The sequence below is a fragment of the Globicephala melas genome, chromosome 16 (assembly GCF_963455315.2).
Source record: "Globicephala melas chromosome 16, mGloMel1.2, whole genome shotgun sequence".
In the NCBI taxonomy this organism is placed as follows: domain Eukaryota; kingdom Metazoa; phylum Chordata; class Mammalia; order Artiodactyla; family Delphinidae; genus Globicephala; species Globicephala melas.
The window spans coordinates 38,241,035-38,262,928 of NC_083329.1; the positions used below are offsets into that span (position 1 = coordinate 38,241,035).

General features: G+C 39.9%; 1 protein-coding gene across 11 annotated transcripts in view; it reads left to right on the forward strand.

The window, feature by feature from the left end:
• Positions 1–21,894, forward strand: part of SGMS1 (sphingomyelin synthase 1) — a 291,689-nt gene that overhangs the window by 165,759 nt on the left and 104,036 nt on the right. For 10 of the 11 annotated variants that reach the window (XM_060285952.2, XM_060285953.2, XM_060285954.2 and 7 more), the window contains one exon: positions 19,084–19,164. The exons of the other annotated variant lie outside the window; for it this stretch is intronic. The gene's annotated coding sequence lies outside the window, so the exon portion shown is untranslated. The remainder of the gene's footprint in view (positions 1–19,083; positions 19,165–21,894) is intronic. 11 annotated transcript variants of the gene reach the window in all.

The window sequence follows — 21,894 nt, forward strand, 5'->3', positions numbered from 1 at the left end:
TTATATCTATCTTTCTCTGCAGATTATTTTAATGTTTATCATTGTTAGAGTTCTTGTCTTCTAATTCCATTTTCTGGATTATTTGTAGATCTATTTCTATGCACTGATTTGTCTTTAACTATGGAGTTGCATTTTCCATTTTCCTCACATATCTATTAATTTTTAATTGTATGCTGGACAACGCATATGCTACATTGTATAGATTTGGGATTCTGTTGGGTTTTGTTCAAACAAGTAATTAAGTTGCGAATCATCTTCGGTGTTATATAAGCTCATTTTTATGTTAGCTGTTTCCATTTTGCCTGTATTTCCCAGGAAATATCCTATAGTCAGGGTGTTCTTTATTTCTTAATCCATGTTGCTTCTATGGTGTCACAGGAAAGTCTCAGGCCTTTACCAGGCTCCTGAAACCTGCCATGCCACATCTTGAGCTTTAAACTCCTCTAAGGTGGGCAGCTGTTTGAATCTGTCAGCTTTCAGAAAACTTTTCAACTGTTGTTTTTTTTCTCTGGGATCCTTGGAGTCTCATAGCTCTGGGTTTAGCCAGCAAGTGTAGAATTTATTTGCAAATTCGGAGCTTCAAATATAGGCCTGACTTCCTCATTTGGGAGATTTTTCTTGTCCATTTTTATAGCTACCTTGGCAGGTCTATATTCTGACCAATAAGACTGTGGTTTGCTGCTTGAGTTCCATCTGCTGTGACATAAACTTGGTTGTGCCCTCACAGAATAAGCTGTATAAATGTAAATTATCATTCAGTGTGGTTCCCTTATTTAAGGGCTATAGATTATCCACTGTCTGCCTGCTTTTGGTTATTTTCCAGCGCCTTCAAAGTTGCCTTTTATATTTGTCCACGGTTTATAATTGTTATTGGATGGAGGGCAGTTCTGCCATCATAAAGCCAGTCTCTGAAAGAATTTGTTTTGTGTGGTTTATTTCTGTCACTTGTAAAGAGGTGTTGAACCTCATTTTCATTTGGAGTTTAAAAATACCTTCAAGTCATGCATAATGGATGTTTGTTACTGGCCAATAACACATTGTTTAGATATAAGACAATATTTATGAAATGATTGGTATTTATGAAAAGAAATATAAGATATTAAAGCATACTCTAAGATGGGAAATATGGTAACCTTCTCTGACTTAGGCATAGGCTGATGTTAGATAATCACAAGAATTCTAATTAAATATACTTATTATATGTATTTAAAGACTCTAGGGTAAGCACTGGAAATAAATTTCAAGTAAGTACTTCAGCATTCCTAATGTCTGGCTGCCAATTTCTGACCTATATAAATAACCTTTAAGAGAGAAGATATCAGTTTTGAAGTTTCTTATCTGCCCCTGATGCATTTGGTCACTAAAATTGGCTAGGTAAGTTAGTGCAGTTCTCAGAGTCCAAGACTAGAAAGAAATTAGGCCAACTTAAAATATATCATGCTCCAGGAAAAGTGAGGATGTAGTTAGAAACTGAAATTAACACCCTCAGCATTGGTACTATTTTGCTTCTGTCTGCTGATGCACCATGGTAGATGTATCATCATTATGATATTGGTAGGAATGGGTGAACATTTAAGGAGGTCAGAAACTTTTTTTTCTTTACGCTGTCAGCAAAGCTATGTTAAATAATAACAGCATTGCCCTGTTTCACATTTTCCCTATGTATACTGTTTCTTTCAAACAGCTTTGAAGTATTGTTTAATCAGCAGAGATTTTGTTTTAAATAACTTTAAAAAACTCTTTAAAATATATGTGGTCATTGTATAAAAAGAAGAAAACACTGGTAAATAAAAAGGAAAACAATTAAATTAACCCAAATTCCTCTATCAGGTACAGCCACTTTGGGGGGCATACACCCTTTTAGTTATTGTCCTGTTTTATTTACAAAAAAGGATCGTACTCTATGTATTTTATCATCTATTTTTTTGCCCAGGTATTTCAGGCAGTTCCATAGGTATGTGAATGTTTGTGCTTCTGTACATGCTGTGTGTATTTCTTTAAGCAAAAAGAAATTATGCAGATACTTGCTTTAAATCTATCCAGCTAAATATTGTTGAATATACTAGGGCCCAGTATACTGAAAATTTTATCATTAACTGAAACCACATTTGCATTTTTTTTAAGAAAAAACTGGTGGGCATGAGAGGAACTTCTTTGTAGCTTCTACTTTAACAAACCTAAGAATGGGTAGCCTGCTCTTATTCTTTTTAAACGTAAGGGCCGTTCGCTTACTGGCACCTAGTCATAGCCTTCCCTCTTCAGCTTTATCACATCGTACATTGTTGAGGCTGGAAAAGCCCCAGAGTTGCCCTGCAAAATCATGCATTGCTGTTCATCACCAGCTATATACTTAGTCACTCAGTGCAGAGTGTCATTTTCAAACAATCAAGCCTTCTATTTAATCAAGGTCTCATTGCCAGTGTTGTGTCTGGTTGTTGAACAAGGCAGGTTTCTGGAGTTTATAGTCTAGAAGGGAAGCAGACGTTAAACTAGGAAGGAATTATAGGTGCACTGAGAGTAATGAAGAAGTTCAGTGTCATAGAAATGTATGGTAGGTGTCTTGACCTCACCTGGCACGTTTGAGAAGAGCTTCTTGGAGGAAAAGATGTTTAAATTGACACCTAAATAAGGAGCAAGATTTAGGTAGGAAAATGGGACAGGAAAAGTCAGGGAGAGTTTTCCAGGTGGAGGAACTGTCAGAGACGGAAACCATGATTCATTCAGATGCTTCTGTTCCTCTCAGTTTTCTTTCGTAGTTACTTTTGAAACGTTGGGATGATTTTTCCCATAATCACCCATGTAAAATATAGGGTAAGCTTGGACTTAACGTTCTGTGAGTCATGATCAACACAGTATTTTACAGATGGGTTGTTTGAATGTTGATAACTTTGGATAAGCAGCTACTGAACAAATGCATCACTTCAGTCTCTTAATGAAAAGGTCGTGCTGAGCCCCCAGCAGATTCGGTACTTACGGGAATGGCAGCGCTCAGGCTACTTGCTGCCAGTTGAATGGTTATGTTGTCCCTAGATTTTTCTCTCTGCTTCTTTAGTATGTCATACGGCCTCCTGTGAAGGCCAGGTGACTGTCCAGGCCAGGCTTTAACAAACTACAGCTGAAAGGCCAAATCTGGCCGGAGACTGGTTTTTGTCAATACAGTTTTATTGGCACACAGCTATGTCCATTCATTTTCATGTTACCTGTGGCTGCTTTCAGACTGTAATGGCAGAGCTGAATAGTTGTAAAAGATTATCACATGCCCTGCAAAGCCTAAAATATTGACTATTTGGTGCTGACCACTGGTTTAGGCATGATCTGTAACCAAATGCCCCTGCATCATTTCTCTGTTTTGGTTGGTGTTTCTTCCCATATTCTTCACGGCCAGTCTGCTGTTTGTTATTTCTGTTTTTCGAATTTTTCTTCCTTCTCTCCCTTCTTACCACTTATCCCGGGCTGTGCTAATAAATAAGTGAGGCTGACACATCTCATTGCATTCTGTCACACTGCATCATGGTCAGTCTTTGTTTTCGGCTCTTCTCCACTTAAATTTTGATCACTACTCATTCTCAGAGGCCTTTCCAATGACTTCTTGCTTCATGGTGGCCTAGAAGAGAAAAAGCACAAACTTTGGCTCCAATAGAAAAAAAACAGTGTGTTTCACGTTGAACCCTGCCACTTAGAAAGTAGGTTCACTTAGGCATGTCACTGTAATTCTCTGAACCTCAGGTTCTTTTTCTGAACATGGGGATAATGCCACAGCTGCCTTGCCTGCATCAGGAGTGCTCAAGGATTAAGGCATGGAAGTGCCTGTGTCTTCATTTGTCCTTTTCTGTGAAGTTGACAGTGCTGGATGACTGACTTCCTTTACTCATATGCATTTGTGAAAAAGTTAATTTTGCTTTTAAATTTACTGTGGAAGAAATGTGGTCTGTTTTTTATTTCCAAATTTTTGCTTCGGAAACTAGTCTTATTAAGTACAGTTTGAATAAGAAAGCATGAAGCTCAAACTATCTGCATTAAAATCTCTCTATAGCCAAAAGCAAATCAATATTACTGAATGACAGCCCTTTTAAATGTATGTTTAAAATCAGACGCATTGTATTTCGAGATTAAAGGAAAGATCAAATGATAACTCTAGAAATTAGAGACATTTTTATTCCCGGATGACAGAGTTCTGAGTAGTATTTTTGTCACTGTACTTTCTATGGTAGAAATTGATGCAATTGATAAAAATACAGAATTGGCCAGGCTGAAGATAATATATCTACCAATGTGGCTACCAATGCTAAGGAATTTTCCACTGCCTTAAATTAGGGTACGACAGTAAAGAAGGTTACCTGCGTGGTTTTATTGATCTGGAAAGGAGATGGTGGTTTGAGGTCCAACACAGATAAGAAAGTAGAGGAGTAGCCTTGTCTTTTAGACGCCACCTGACGGTGACTTCGAAGAGCAGGGTCACTAATGACCTGCTCTGCAGATACCTTGTTGAACTGTGTTATGTTCTTGTATCCCTTTGAGGAGGGTTTTTTTCTTTCTCTTTTTTTTGTAAAAGAAATATTTGCCTTTTTCACAAAGATCTTTCCACCCATTTCTGCATTAATACTTAGTGCCAGGGCTTGAGAGGATGGACAGTTGACGAACACCCTTCTTTCTCATCCAATTTTGGGACCAATGGATAGACCAATGAGAGGTAGACATGCAGGGGTTCATTAGGAATTACCCTGATTCCAGGACTGTGGCTAAGTGGGTTTTCTGATATTTCATGCAAGTGAGACCAATTTCCCCTCATAGTGTGGGAGGGAGCAGCTGGGACTTCCCCCGCCTGTGGGCAGGCCAGCTCTGAGAAGGGAGGTACTCTGGAGAGTCTGGGCCACGTTGTCCAGGCCCTTCCCCCAGACTCACCTTTCACATAATCCACTTCTCTCCCAGGGAGGAGATTGGGAAGGAGACTGGACTGTTGGGCTAGTGGAAAGTCCTCCGCATGGAAGCATGAGGCAGGGGGAGTGGAGCTTTCCCTCTAACGCTTTATTGAATGTGTTGCATGAATAACTGTGCCTGCGTTCTCAGTAACTCTACCTCAGTTTCATCTTCTGTAAAACTAGGATAATAATAGTAACATGCCTCATGGTGCTCTTGTCAAGATTAAATGAATTAGTACCTGGGAAACATTTAGAAAAGAGCCTCGCGTGTGGCAAACAGTTGGTCTATTTTTACCTTGAGTAATACCAGTATTTTTAATACTGTGTCAAAGCGTTCAGATGCATTTAAAATGGGAGGGTTAAATCGTGTCCTAGTGAAGGTAATACCTGTAGAGGTGTAAGTTCATGTTGAGGAGAGAAAACTGCTGGCTGCGTGGGAGAAAATAAGCCCTATTTCTTTTTGGTTTGTTTTAAACATATATTTGTTCTTGGTGCTGAGAGGAAAAGATTATGAAGGAAAATGCTGAGTGCAAGACCACTTTCTTTTAGGCTACTGAGAGACTTCCCTAATGAGAGTTCTGGAAGGATGCGACCTGGGGACGTTAAACTCCTTTGTTTTGATAACTCCCACTGCTGCCTTAAAGGCAGTATTATTACAGAGAAAAACAAGTTGATTTTTATTTTAAATACGGAAATTTCTAGGAGAAAAGGGAGCTCCAGTCTGCATTCTTAATAGCCTACCAAAAAAAAAGGCTGGAAATCTCTCTCTCTGCAGTGGTTACTTGTTTACATGTGGTTACTTCTGCTGAAAACATTAGTAAACATTATTTATGTCCAAACAGGCTCCTTATATACAGCACCTACTACGCCAAAGCATTTGTGTAATGAATATCTGTGTAATGAATATATCTGTGCAATGAGTCAGTGGATTTAGGAGTGGGGATTTCTAAAGCAGTGGAATAAGCACGCTTGCACAAATGTTTATTCTATGCCTCTTTTGACTTTCTTCCCTACTTAACATTCATTAAAAAAAAAAGCAGATCATTCACAAGAAAAGGCAGCCTATTTTAGGGGCATCTCAGTTTACTTAGAAAATCCTGTGCATTGCTTTTGAAAATGGATTGAACACTTAATATGAATGTTTAATCAGCGTTACTCTTTCCTCTTGCCACAGGGCTTAGTTTTTACAAGTTGAAGCTTTGTAGAGTCAGGGGAAGTTAATCCCAGTTGTTTTCCTCACAGAATATTTGATACCACTGATTTCATTATGTCTGGAGTTGAAGCTAAAGTTGGGTAGACTTGAGCATAAAGAAACCTGGGAAATAGGAGGCCCAGGCCGTGCTGCTGGCTGACCCTGAACAGGTCATTTCAAGTCTTTTGGTCTATGTGTTGTCATCTGTCAACTATGAGGCCAGGACGAGAAGACTAATGAGGATTCTCCAGCTTTCAAATGATGTGAGTGTAGGATACCCCCACCAGTTTCTGCTTTTAGCAAGACATCCTAGTCAAGTAGAAGGTCTCTGGCTCAGTGAGTTGTAGCTGTATGCTCTGCTTGAGAATTGTTACTTGAATTAATTTGTAGAAACTGTTGGTACTTGCTCAGAAGATTTCAAAATATATGTGTTTGATTTTTAAAGACCCTATATTAGCAACTGGATGGAACTTTAGATGTTTGGATTTTTATTCTGGTCTCAAAACCACCAGTATGGAAAATCTCTAATGTGTCTCTCCAATTAAGGGTTTTATAAAGTATTTAAGTCCATTATATCACATTTAAAACACACTTTTGTGAAAATTATTTTATGATAGGTAGGGTCATGGTATATCTCGTAAGATGGTCGAAGTCCTCTTGCTGTTTCTTTTCTTCTTGTTGTTATTTATTTATTTATTTATTTGAAGTATAGTTGATTTACAATGTTGTGTTAGTTTCTGGTGTACAGCAAAGTGACTCAGTTTATATATACATATATATATATGTATATATTATACACACATACATACATATTTTTTCAGATTCTTTTCCATTACAGATTGTTACAAGATATTGAATATGACCCTGTGCTATACAGTAGGACCTTGTTGTTTATCTGTTTTATATATAGTAGTGTGTATCTGCTGATCACAAACTCTTATTTATCCCTCCCCTCACCCCCTTCCCCTTTGGTAACCATAAGTTTGTTTTCTATGTCTGTGAGTCTGTTTCTGTTTTATAAATAAGTTCATTTGTACCATTTTTTAGATTCCACCTATAAGTGATACCATATGATATTTGTCTTTTTCTTACTTGACTTAGTATGATAATCTGTAGGTCCAGCCGTTTTGCTACAAGTGGCATTTAATTGTGTCAGTGTTTGGCATGTTAAATAGCCTTTGCAGGCCAGCCAGGGAACCTGACTGCCATTTACAAGATTGTATTTTCCTTGGTCATTATGATCCACTTTGTCTTCCAAATGGTAAGAATAGGGTGACAGGATGTGTGTGGTAAGAGCGGAAACTGAGTGTCTGAGTCGATAGTTGAACAGGAGGATGCATGCCAATGTGAGGGCAGGAGCACCCTCCCAGGCCCTGGCCCCAGCCTTCTCCTTCCTTCCCCTCCTCTCTCAGAAGGACATGTGGTTGCATCAGGAACTTGTGCCTCACTTCCCTTCTGTATTGGTTATCTGTAGCTGCCTGACAACACCACTACCAACTTAGTTGCTTAATCAGTGCAGAAACTACCTCACAGTTTCTGTGGGTCAGGAGACTGGTTGTGATTTGGCTACGTACTTTATAAGGCTGCAATCAGGGTGTCAGCAGGGCTGCTGTCTCATCTGAGGCGTGACTGGGGAAGGGTTTTCTTCTGAGCTCATGTGATTGTTGGCAGAAATTCAGTTTCTTGTGGGCTCTTCAGTTGCTTATTAACTGTCAGTTGGAGGCTGCCCTCCCCTGGCTCTCTCTGTAGGCAGCTCATCACTTGGCAGCTGGCTTCTTGAAAGCCAGCAAGGGAGAGAATCTCGTAGCAGAATGGACGATACAGTCTTATGTGATGTAACCACGTGTCTCATCATTTTGGTCTTATTCTGTTGGTTACAGGCAAATCACAGTTCCCACCCCCACTCAAGGGAAGGGGATTACACAGGCATGGATAATAAGAGACAGGGATCTCAGGGGCCGTTTTGGAGCCTGCCACACTTGAGGCTGGCCAGGAATATGGCTTCTCTTTATCTCTTCTCTCCTCTCTGGGCATTCTCCTACTTAGCTAAGGGCACAATTCTCATCCTTCTGTCTCCTTTCTTCTGACCGACAGAGAATTCAACACCCTGGTGGCCTTTCTTCCGCTTTTCCACTGTGGAAACGCAAGGAAAACATAGCAGGAATCTCAGTCTTGGTAAGAAACTCTCATGCTTTGGGGGCTGTCCCCTGACAGCTGGTATTTTGTGTGTGTGACGTGTTCCCTAGCAGGTGTTTCTAAGTCAGCATGAGGCTTATATAAACGATCTAAGTGGCATCTTCTCAGCTTTTATGTCTTCTGTTCACTGTTGTACTTAAGCAAGTGCTGAATCCCAACACTAGTTCACTTTCCCAGTGCCATCCTTTTAGAATTCTTGCTAGGACTGTGTTTTAGATTTTAATGTAGAATCATTAGTGGTTTGGGTCCTTTTACTCTTTGGCCCCATTAGCTGCTCTTTTGTGTCATTTCCCTTATTTCCCTCTTCTCTTCAGTCATCTTTAGGGGGTTTCTTGCCTTTCTCTGTCCTGCTCCTGGTCTGTGACTTGCTCAGTCTCCAGTTATTGCTCTTCTTCATTGCTGAGGAGGCAGCATGGTGTCAGTTAAGAACAAGGACTCCTATGTGGGAAAAGAATCTAAAAAAGAGTGGTTATATATGTATGTATAACATGTCACTTTGCTGAACACCTGAAACTAAAACAACATTGTGAATCAGCTATACCCCAATAAATTTTTTTTTTAAAAAAGGACAAGAACTGAAGCCAGGCTGCCTGGGTTTGAATCCCAGCTCTGCCATTTATTAGCTGAGGAATCTCAAGCAAGTGATTTAGTTTTGTTTCTGTGTGGGTGATACGAACAGTTCTGATTTTCTCACTGGCCAATAAGCCTCTGATTGCTGCTGCCGCTCTTACTTTGCTCCCAAGGTATGTGCACTGATATAGGAGCAATTTGTGCTTTATGACTAAATGAAACTTTAGACCAAGATTTTTTTCTGGTGAAGTGGGCCAGAACATTTCTGAACTCATGAGGATACCTCTTTTTTTTGTTGTTAATGTTGCCTTGGAACTTGCTTTGCCTCCTAAGGATGAGGATAGTTTACTTCTTCCAATAACAACAACATTTAATGAGCACTTACTGTGTGCCATGAGCTTTATTAAACTGTTTGCAGGCATTATGTCTTTAACCCATAGAACAACATTAAGCTGTAGTACTACTGTTAGTCTCATTCTATTGATGAAGAAACTGAAGCTCAGAGGAATTAAAGAACATCCTCAAGGTCTTTAAGGTAGATTGGGGAATGCAGTTTTGTGTGACTGCAAAGCACATGCTTTTAATGACCGTAGGACACTATCTCCCATAGAGAAAGTCTAAACCCCTCTTCATGAACTAACTCCTTAGGAGAAAAGAGGCTAAGAATCCAATACAACCATGTCTTACAAGAGCTTCTATCCACTTCTGCAGCCTTAGTGCAAGTGACATCCTCTAGCATCTCTCAAATGATCTTGGTTTTGATGCCTGCCAGTCTCCTTCCACCTTGTGGGAGCTTGGCCTCGCCCTAGAAGATAAAGTGTACGTTCAAAAAGGAGCATATTCTTTTTAGCCAGGTTCCTGCGTGACTGTTGTAGAATATTAACATTGTATGTCAGGTATGATTAAGAAATATTGAGTTTTTAACTGTCCCAGCCAGGATTTATACATCCACATTATTCTCCTTCAGTGCACCAGCTAAGTTAATTGCTTGTATTCTGGTAATACTGCCATTGCACTGCATTCTCATGAATGAACTTCATCTCAACCACCTTGTAACTCCTTCCCCAGCCCCAGGACTGAGCACAGTGTCTTCTGCCACATGGGTAGTTCATTAGTCAGTTGTTGAAATCACTTCTAATTCTTTCAAATAACCCTGGTGGTGGCAAGTGACCATCTTTGAGGATGAAATTGATTCCTTGAACCTATTAAAATATTTTCCATCATAGCAAAGAACGTGTGTTTGTTAAAAAATCAGGAGCAACTAAACTGTAATGAGACATTTTCTTGTGGGCATTTTACACAGGTTTTGAACGTACAAGAAGAGTACTCAGTTTACTCTGAGCAGTCAGCACCACTGGAATGAGTCCCAAAGCGATGAAGGGGTCAAGGAGAACTTTTTGTAGATAGAAAGTTCTGTTTAAAAGTTGGTAGTGCCGGGCTTCCCTGTTGGCGCAGTGGTTGAGAGTCCACCTGCCGATACAGGGGACACGGGTTCGTGCCCCGGTCAGGGAAGATCCCACATGCCGTGGAGCAGCTGGGCCCGTGAGCCATGGCCGCTGAGCCTGTGCGTCCGGAGCCTGTGCTCCGCAACGAGAGAGGCCACAACAGTGAGAGGCCCGCGTACCGCAAAAAAAAAAAAAAAAAGTTGGTAGTGCCTCACCCTGTGGTCTTTGTTTTTCTTGAAAACATAGCTGACAAATCCATACTGTTGTTGATGAGGCTGTGAAGTGAAGCTAGCCTTGGTGATAGGCTACTGGCATTCGCAGTGTGGCTTTTATTTTCCACAGATGTCTGCTCAGTACTTGGCATTACAATGCACACTAGAAGAATTAGCACTAGTGGAAAATTTTCATTCCCTTCTTCAAGAATTTATCATCAAAAAAAGAAACTCAGGGGCTTCCCTGTTGGCGCAGTGGTTGAGAGTCCACCTGCTGATGCAGGGGACACGGGTTCGTGCCCCGGTCCGGGAGGATCCCACATGCCGCAGAGCGGCTGGGCCTGTGAGCCATGGCCGCTGAGCCTGCGCATCCGGAGCCTGTGCTCCGCAACGGGAGAGGCCACAACAGTGAGAGGCCTGTGTACCGCCAAAAAAAAAAAAGAAACTCAGTACTGATATGAAGAATGCTAACAAATGCATAGCTATAACTTTTGGTTTGCATGTTAGTAAAGGCTACCAACTAAGATGGAGATTTTTATTTAACACTTCATTCAGATCAGCTTAGAAGAGTTTCATGTTGTTGTCAAAAGTGTGATTTGAACCTCTTTCCGAAATGTTCACCTAGAGAAAGAGTCTGAATTTGATGGACTATCATACTTGCACTAGCAAACACAATAATTGTAATTATATTTTGGGGACATAGTCTGTGGTGGGCACTGTACATGCATGATCTCTAGTCTGCATAACTGCTCTCCGAGGTATGTATTATTGTCCTTATTTTACAGACCTGGAAACTGAGGCTTAGAGGATTAACTTACTTGACAGAGACCACACTGCTATTAAATAGCAGAGGTAGAGTTCAAGACTACGTATTTTAAACTTATATCAAACTCTCTGCATTTTCCATGCTCTTCAAAGCCTTCCATACCAAGTAACCTGGAGTATAAAGCTACAGCCAGCCGATGAGAATGTTCCTCGGTGTTGGGTACAATCTACAATACAAATCTTTGACTCTTCATTCCTTCCCTGCTATTTTTATTGGTGTTGACAAGTTCTTTCTTTGTTACCAGGAAGCTCTCTGTATTGATGGGGTGTTTTTCCATTCTCTCCCTTCTTTATGCCCCTCTTAAAGACACGCACACACCCTAATGGTCTGGATGACTTGGGGTTTCTGCCTGTTCTATAACTGAGGTGACACCGTCTCTCATGGTACCTCAGTGTATGGAGCCATTTTACAATTAATATTAATCTCTTCTCTCTGAATGCCTTTAACACTGAGGCTTCAGGTGAGGAAAGTTAACAGGTTCCTATTTTATAAGTGTTGTCTACTTGGAGCCATATGTTCTTCACATAAAATGAGCAATTGCTGCATTCTACTTGCTAGAAGTAAGATGTTTTCATTTGGGCTGTTCTGTGAAGAGAAAGAAATTGGAACTTCCTACCGCTTGGTTGGGGACCCTAAAATGTTAGGAAATTGAAAAACAGAAGTAAAACATCATTCTGAATGACTTCCTTTTGGAAAAGGGGAGCACTTTGCTGAGCATAGTCCATTATTCCATGAATTACATGAATCTGCGCTATTTGAATTGTATATATGGACGAAGTAGCAAGTCTGATCATTGCACTCTGGGTGTCCCTGGTGCTGGGGTGATACCCTTGTTAGATCAAAGTTTGACTTTGGCAGATCATGTCTTTCATTTTTTTAAATTCTCACAACCACACAGTATAGTAGGGGCCATTTGATTCTCTTTCAGAAATAAAGAAATTGAGGCTGGGTAAATGTGGATGGATTTTCCCAAGGACACGTGGCTAGGAAGTGGTAGGATTTTGAGCCAAGGTTTTATCTGGGCATTGTCCTTTGATAGATGTTGGTGGTTTGGGTTGCTTTATCATTTACCTTTTCTATCCTATAATCTTTATTTTTATTTTATTTATTTATTTATTTTAATTTTCGATTTTATTTATTTTTTTATACAGCAGGTTCTTATTAGTCATCCATTTTATACATATCAGTGTATACATGTCAATCCCAATCGCCCAATTCATCACACACACCCCCACCCCACCCCCACCACTTTCCTCCCTTGGTGTCCATACGTTTGTTCTCGTACATCTGTGTCTCTATTTCTGCCCTGCAAACCGGTTCATCTGTACCATTTTTCTAGGCTCCACATAAATGGGTTAATATACGATATTTGTTTTTCTCTTTCTGACTTACTTCACTCTGTATGACAGTCTCTAGATCCATCCACGTCTCTACAAATGACCCAATTTCATTCCTTTTTATGGCTGAGTAATATTCCATTGCATATATGTACCACATCTTCTTTATCCATTCATCTGTCGATGGGCATTTAGGTTGCTTCTATGACCTGCCTGTTGTAAACAGTGCTGCAGTGAACACTGGGGTGCATGTGTCTTTTTGAATTATGGTTTTATCTGGGTGTATGCCCAGTAGTGGGATTGCTGGATCATATGGTAATTCTATTTTTAGTTTTCTAAGGAACCTCCGTAGTGGCTGTATCAATTTACATTCCCACCGACAGTACAAGAGGGTTCCCTTTTGTCCACACCCTCTCCATCATTTGTTGTTTGTACATTTGCTGATGATGCCCATTCTAACTGGTGTAAGGTGATACCTCATTGTAGTTTTGATTTGCATTTCTCTAATAATTAGTGATGTTGAGCAGCTTTTCATGTGCTTCTTGGCCATATGTATGTCTTCTTTGGAGAAATGTCTATTTAGGTCTTCTGCCCATTTTTGGATTGGGTTGTTTGTTTTTTTAATATTGAGCTGCATGAGCTGTTTATATATTTTGGAGATTAATCCTTTGTCTGTGGATTTGTTTGCAAATATTTTCTCCCATTCTGAGGGTTGTCTTTTCGTCTTGTTTGTAGTTTCTTTTGCTTTGCAAAAGCTTTGAAGTTTCATTAGGTCCCTTTTGTTTATTTTTATTTCCATTACTCTAGGAGGTGGATCAAAAAAGATCTTGCTGTGATTTATGTCAAACAGCGTTCTTCCTGTTTTCCTCTAAGAGTTTTATAGTGTCCGGTCTTACATTTAGGTCTCTAATCCATTTTGAGTTTATTTTTGTGTATGGTGTTAGGGAGTGTTCTAATTTCATTCTTTTACATGTAGCTGTCCAGTTTTCCCAGCACCACTTATTGAAGAGACTGTCTTTTCTCCACTGTATATCCTTACCTCCTTTGTCATAGATTAGTTGACGATAGGTGCGTGGGTTTATCACTGGGCCTTCTATCTTGTTCCATTGATCTATGTTTCTGTTTTTGTGCCAGTAGAATATTGTCTTGATTACTGTAGCTTTGCAGTATAGTCTGAAGTCAGGGAATCTGACTCCTCCAGCTTCTTTTTTTTCCCACAAGACTGCTTTGGCTATTTGGGGTCTTTTGTATCTCCATATAGATTTTAAGATTATTTTGTTCTAGTTCTGTAAAAATTGCCATTGGCAGTTTGATAGGGATTGCATTGAATCTGTAGATTGCTTTGGATAGTAGAGTCATTTTCACAATATTTTCTTCCAATCCAAGAACATGGTATATCTCTCCATCTGTTGGTATCATCTTTAATTTCTTTCATCAGTGTCTTATAGTTTGCTGCATACAGGTCTTCTGTCTCCCTAGGTAGGTTTATTCCTAGGTATTTTATTCTTTTTGTTGCAATGGTAAATGGGAGTGTTTCCTTAAATTCTCTTTCAGATTTTTCATCATTAGTGTATAGGAATGCAAGAGATTTCTGTGCATTAATTTTGTACCCTGCAACTTTACAAATTTATTGATTAGCTCTAGTAGTTTTCTGGTGGCATCTTTAGGATTCTCTACATATAGTATCTTGTCATCTGCAAACAGTGACAGTTATACTTCTTCTTTTGAAATTTGTATTCCTTTTATTTCTTTTTCTTCTCTTATTGCCGTGGCTAGGACTTCCAAAACTATGTTGAATAATAGTGGCAAGAGTGGACATCCTTGTCTTGTTCCTGATTTTAGAGGAAATGCTTTCAGTTTTTCACCATTGAGGATGATGTTTGCTGTTGGTTTGTTGTATATGGTCTTTATTATGTTGAGGTAGGTTTGCTCTATGCCCACTTTCTGGAGAGTTTTTATCATAAATGGGTGTTGAATTTTGTCAAAAGCTTTTTCTGCATCTATTGAGATGATCATATGGTTTTTCTTCTTCAGTTTATTAATATGGTGTATCATATTGATTGATTTATGCATATTGAAGAATCCTTGCATCCCTGGGATAAATCCCACTTGATCATGGTATATGATCCTTTTAATGTGTTGTTGGATTCTGCTTGCTAGTATTTTGTTGAGGATTTTTGCATCTGTATTCATCAGTGATATTAGTCTGTAATTTTCTTTTTTTTTACTGTCTTTGTCTGATTTTAGTATCAGGGTGATGGTGGCCTCATAGAATGCGTTTGGGAGTGTTCCTTCCTCTGAAATTTTTTGGAAGAGTTTGAGAAGGATGGATGTTAGCTCTTCTCTAAATGTTTGATAGAATTCAGACATTTGAATGTGAAGCCATCTGGTCCTGGACTTTTGTTTGTTGGAAGATTTTTCATCACAGTTTCAATTTCATTACTTGTGATTGGTCTGTTCATTTTTTCTGTTTCTTCCTGGTTCAGTCTTGGAAGGTTATACCTTTCTAAGAATTTGTCCATTTCTTCCAGGTTGTCCATTTTATTGGCTTAGAGTTGCTTGTAGTAGTCTCTTAGGATGCTTTTTATTTCTGCAGTGTCTTTTGTAACTTCTCTGTTTTCATTTCTAATTTTATTGATTTGAGTCCTCTCCCTCTTTTTCTTGATGAGTCTGGCTCATGGTTTATCAATTTTGTTTATCTTCTCAAAGAACCACCTTTTAGTTTTACTGATCTTTGCTATTGTTTTTTTTTTTTGTTTGTTTCTATTTCATTTATTTCTCCTCTGTTCTTTATCATTTCTTTCCTTCTACTAACTTTGGGTTTTGTTTGTTCTTCTTTCTCTAGTTCCTTTAGGTGCAAGGTTAGATTTTTTATTTGAGATGTTTGTTGTTTCTTGAGGTAAGATTATATTGCTGTAAACTTCCCTCTTCGAACTGCTTTTGCTGCATCCCATAGGTTTTGGATCTTCGTGTTTTCATTGTCATTTGTCTCTTGGTATTTTTTGAATTCCTCTTTGATTTCTTCAGTGATCTCTTGGTTATTTAGTAACGTATTGTTTAGCTTCCATGTGTTTGTGTTTTTTACGTTTTTTTCCCTGTAATTCATATCTAATCTCATAGTGTTGTGGTCAGAAAAGATGCTTGATACGATTTCCATTTTCTTAAATTTACTGAGGCTTGATTTGTGACCCAAGATGTGATCTGTCCTGGAGAATGTTCCCTGTGCACTTGAGAAAAATGTATAATCTGCTGTTTTTGGATGGAATGTCCTATAAATATCAAGTCTGTCTGGTCTGTTGTGTCGTTTAAAGCTTGTGTTTCCTTATTTATTTTCATTTTGTATGATCTGTCCATTGGTATAAGTGAGATGTTAAAGTCCCCCACAATTATTGACATTACTGTCGATTTCCTCTTTTATAGCTGTTAGCAGTTGCCTTATGTATTGAGGTGCTCCTATGTTGGGTGCATATATATTTATAATTGTTATATCTTCTTCTTGGATTGATCCCTTGATCATTATATAGTGTCCTTCCTTGTCTCTTGTAACATTCTTTATTTTAAAGTCTATTTTATCTGATATGAGTATTGCTACTCCAGCTTTCTGTTTATTTCCATTTGTATGGAATATCTTTTTCCGTCCCCTCACTCTCAGTCTGAATGTGTCCCTAGGTGTGAAGTGGGTCTCTTGTAGTCAGCATATATATGAGTCTTGTTTTTGTATCCATTCAGCAAGCCCGTGTCTTTTGTTTGGAGCATTTAATCCATTCACTTTTAAGGTAGTTATCGATATGTATGTTCCTATGACCATTTTCTTAAGTGTTTTGGGTTTTTTTTTTGTAGTTCCTTTTCTTCTCTTGTGTTTCCCACTTAGAGAAGTTCCTTTAGCATTTGTTGTAGAGCTGGTTTGGTGGTGCTGAATTCTCTTAACTTTTACTTGTCTGTAAAGCTTTTGATTTCTCCATCGAATCTGAATGAGATCCTTGCCAGGTAGAGTAATCTTGGTTGTAGGTTCTTCCCTTTCATCAGTTTAAGTATATCATGCCACTGCCTTCTGGCTTGCAGAGTTTCTGCTGAGAAATCAGCTGTTATCCTTATGGGAGTTCCCTTGTATGTTATTTTTTCCTTGCTGCTTTCATTAATTTTAGTTTGTCTTTAATTTTTGCCAGTTTGATTACTTTGTGTCTCGGTGTGTTTCTCCTTGGGTTTATCCTGTATGGGACCGTCTGCGCTTCCTGGACCTGGTGGCTATTTCCTTTCCCATGTTAGGGAAGTTTTTGACTATAATCTCTTCAAATATTTTCTCGGGTCCTTTCTCTCTCTCTTCTCCTTCTGGGACCCCTATAATGCGAATGTTGTTGCGTTTAATGTTGTTCCAGAGGTCTCTTAGGCTGTCTTCATTTCTTTTCATTCTTTTTTCTTTATTCTGTTCCGCAGCAGTTAATTCCACCATTCTGTCTTCCAGGTCACTTATCCGTTCTTCTGCCTCAGTTATTCTGCTATTGATTCCTTCTAGTGTAATTTTCATTTCAGTTATTTTATTGTTCATCTCTGTTTGTTTGTTCTTTAATTCTCTAGGTTTTTGTTAAACATTTCTCAATCTTTGTCTCCATTCTTTTGCCGAGGTCCTGGATCATCTTCACTATCATTATTCTGAATTCTTTCTTTGGAAGGTTTCCTATCTCCACTTCATTTAATTGTTTTTCTGGGGTTGTATCTTGTTCCTTCATCTGGTACATAGCCCTCTGCCTTTTCATCTTGTCTATCTTTCTGTGAATGTGGTTTTTGTTCCACAGGCTGCAGGATTGTAGTTCTTCTTGCTTCTCCTGTCTGCCCTGTGGTGGATGAGGCTATCTAAGAGGCTTGTGAAAGTTCCCTGATGGGAGGGACTGGTGCTAGGTAGAGCTGACTGTTGCTCTGGTGGGTAGAGCTCAGTAAAACTTAATCCGCCTGACTGCTGATGCTGGGGCTGGGTTCCCTCCCTGTTGGTTGTTTGGCCTGAGGCAACCCAACACTGGAGCCTACCTGGGCTCTTTGGTGGGGCTAATGGTGGACTCTGGGAGGGCTCTCGCCCAGGAATACTTCCCAGAACTTGTGCTGCCAGTGTCTTTGTCCCCACTGTGAGCCACAGCCACCACCTGCCTCTGCAGTAGGCCCTCCAACACTAGCAGGTAGGTCTGGTTCAGTCTCCCCTTGGGTCACTGCTCCTTCCCCTGGGTCCTGATGCGTACACTACTTTGTGTGTGCCCTCTAAGAGTGGAGACTCTGTTTCCCCCAGTCCTGTCGAAGTCCCGCAATCAAATCCCACTAGTCTTCAAAGTCTGATTCTCTAGGAACTCCTCCTCCCGTTTCCGGACCCCCAGGTTGGGAAGCCTGATGTGGGGCTCAGAGAACCTTCACTCCAGTGGATGGACTTCTGTGGTATAAGTGTTCTCCAATCTGTGAGTCACCCACCCAGCAGTTATGGGAGTTGATTTTACTGTGATTGTGCCCCTCCTACCGTCTCACTGTGGCTTCTCCTTTGTCTTTGGATGTGGGGTATCTTTTTTGGTGAGTTCCAGTGTCTTCCTGTCGATGATTGTCCAACAGCTAGTTGTGATTCTGGTGTTCTCGCAAGAGGGAGTGAGAGCACGTCCTTCTACTCCGCCATCTTAGTCCCTAATCGTATAATCTTTAAACAATTTGAGAAATAGAGCAACTCAAGTGGGAAGCAACATAGATAGTAGCTTAATTACTGATAAAAACAGGATTGGAGAACTGAGAATTGTCAATTACCTCCTTCTGTAAAGCATTAATTGGACCTTAGTAACCCTGACCTAGTCATCCTAGTCTGGTAACAGCTGGAGAGAAGCTGGCAGAGAGAGCTGGCTGGCCCTCCCAGAAGCAGGCAGCCCTTGTCCTGCTTACTGTGTGGAAGTTAGCTTGGCCCTAGGTGTTGGAGAGAACAAGAGGGAGGGCCTTGCTGCCCAGCTCTGTGTGCTGCCTCAGCACTAAGCCAGTGCTTACTCTAGCCTTCCCAGGTGATAAGTCACTTGCTTTTGAGAAGGGAGGAGGGGCTGGGGGGGGAGAGGTAGAGAGAGAAAGTGGCTTACTCTAATACTGCTTCCTCCCAAGAAAGACTAAAAATTTCTTCCTGAAAACATAAGGGAGGGTATTTTAAGAGTGTCCACCCCAAACCCCAAGAGTAGAAATACTGCTCTTTCAAGTTCTTTCTCTTGAGGTGATCTTTTGTGGTGTTCTCTCCTGCCTTTTTGATTTTGGAGAGAAATGGAGAGACAACTATATTTTTCTGTGTGTTTTGGGTATAAAGAAAGGAAAAGACTAATGTAGTAGAAACCAGGAAATGGTCTTTATGAGACATATAATCAGATTCTTTCTTCTCATGGCAGGTGATGGAAATGTACAGAAACAGTGGGAGAAGCCGGTAACTTATAGGAAGCCAAGATGACAAGAATTTTAAAAAATAATCAGTGAGTAAAATTTTGTTAGCCCTTTAGAATTCCGTTGACTACAGGGTGAATTTTCTGTAAGAAACCATGGTAAAATAACAGCACAATTAAATACCTCAAAAATTTAAAAGAGAAAATTTTGAAAAGTAAATATCCAAACACTACAGAAAGTTGGTGCCAACATTTGAGAAATTTTGCTTTTGCATTATTCTTTCTTGGTAGAATGTGTCATCTTAGGTTGGGTATGTCTGTTTGGTGGATAGAGCATAAGTATTTAAAGAGTTGAAAGAGGATTCCTTTTACATTAACCTTGGAGTAGCCCTTCTCAAATGCAGATCATTCTTCATTCCATTGGTTCTGTGGTCCCCATTTCTTACCCACTTTTTGTGGGTACATTTTGGAGGTAAATATGAATAAACTTGGTGAATATGAATAAAAGTCAGCTCTTTGTCTATTCCTCTTCATTACACCATTTTCTTTTACATATCAAAGGCCATTAGTGTTTGTTAATTATCTGACAGTTATAGGTGGTTGGTTTTGGTTTCGTTATGGTAATGATAACGTTAGTAAGTGGGGTAGTTACTGGAAAGATCATACATTTTTGAGTCAGACATTCATAGACCTGGTTCTTGCTGTTGTGCTTTTAGTAGTTACTTACTCAGCCTCTCAATCTCAGTTGACTCATCTGTATATTGGATTTGATAATACCTCTCATGAAACGAAATACCATGGGGATAGTACTTTGTGCTGTGACTGGTACATTCCAGGGCCACAATAAAAGTAGTTACTTTCTATCCTCATATTTGTATCATGATTTATAGTTTGCAAGCCTTTTTCTTGACTTAGAAGGCTGGCCAGCTGAACTTCCTGAGCTCCTGTCAGGCAGTGGTGGGTTAACATTGCAGGTAGTGATATGCAGGTAAATGTTTAGAGCCAGCCCTGATGGGGGGAGGGGGTTGTAGTGTTTGCTGATTTCCATGGTGTGAACACTCCCACCATAGCTGATTTCACACTACCAGCAAAAGTCACTGCCAGCAGAGTTGGGAAGGGATGTGCAGGAGCACACTGTTACATGATCTCCTACCAACCAGGTACAATAGTTGCAAAGAACATCAAGAGCATTGATAATAGTAAAACAGGAAGTGACGTGTTTTGAGTATTTATGATCTTTGTTCTTAGTATAGTTTAATTGTATGTTTATGTAATTTAACTTGTAATGATGGTGTGTTTAACAACTGCCTTGCCAAAAATCCTGAGAATATGCAATTTGTTCTAAGGGACTGGTATGAGCTGGCCCCAGCTCACCACTGATTGTAAGTTTCCTATTGTGAAGACGTTTCCAAGCCACAAATCTTCAATTATCTTTCTCAGCCCTGGTGGTAAGAGTTTGGTTTGCTCAACATCATTAATCATTAGAGAAATGCAAATCAAAACTACAATGAGATATCATCTCACACCGGCCAGAATGGCCATCATCAAAAAAGCTAGAAACAATAAATGCTGGAGAGGGTGTGGAGAAAAGGGAACACTCTTGCACTGCTGGTGGGAATGTGAATTGGTACAGCCACTATGGAGAACAGTATGGAGGTTCCTTAGAAAACTACAAATAGAACTACCATATGACCCAGCAATCCCACCACTGGGCATATACCCTGAGGAAACCAAAATTCAAAAAGAGTCATGTACCAAAGTGTACATTGCAGCTTTATTTACAATAGCCAGGACATGGAAGCAACCTAAGTGTCCATCATCGGATGAATGGATAAAGAAGATGTGGCACATGTATACAGTGGAATATTACTCAGTCATAAAAAGAAACGAAATTTGAGTTATTTATAGTGAGGTGGATGGACGTAGAGTCTGTCATACAGAGTGAAGTAAGTCAGAAAGAGAAAGACAAATACCGTATGCTAACACATATATGTGGAATCTAAGAAAAAAAAAAAGGTCATGAAGAACCTAGGGGTAAGATGGGAATAAAGACACAGACCTACTAGAGAATGGACTTGAGGATATGGGGAAGGGGAAGGGGAAGCTGTGACAAAGTGAGAGAGTGGCATGGACATATATACACTACCAAACGTAAAATAGATAGCTAGTGGGAAGCAGCTGCATAGCACAGGGAGATCAGCTCGGTGCTTTGTGACCACCTAGAGGAGTGGGATAGGGAGGGTGGGAGGGAGGGAGACGCAAGAGGGAAGAGATATGGGAACATGTGTATATGTATAACTGATTCACTTTGTTATAAAGCAGAAACTAACACACCATTATAAAGCAATTATACTCCAATAAAGATGTTAAAAAAAAAAAAAGCAAACCTGGCCTGGTTTTGAATCCATGCTAAGTAAACCAAGTTATCATGTCCCCATAGCTTCTGGAATGAAGATAAGGGTCAGGATCAGTTTAGAATTTAGACTTATTTTCTTAAGAGTGTGACTGGCATTCTCACGTTGTTAACTCAGCTTTGTAACCGGCCCCTGGCACCCCTCACTTCTTCTGGCTTTCGAGTGCCAGTGCTTGGAGATAAGTCAGACTGTTCGCTCCCTTTTGAACTTCCTTCTTTCCCTTCTCTGTACTCCCGTGACTCTGCATTTCCTCAGGTAGTGACACTTTGGGGACAAGCAGCCAGGGTGCCCCTAACTAACCATGGCATGTAGCTTTGCTTTTGATTCAGAAATTAAGGAAAAGGAATTGTCTCCAGAGAGAGCGAAACAAAACCAAACAAAAAACCTGGGCAGTTTAAAGTTCATA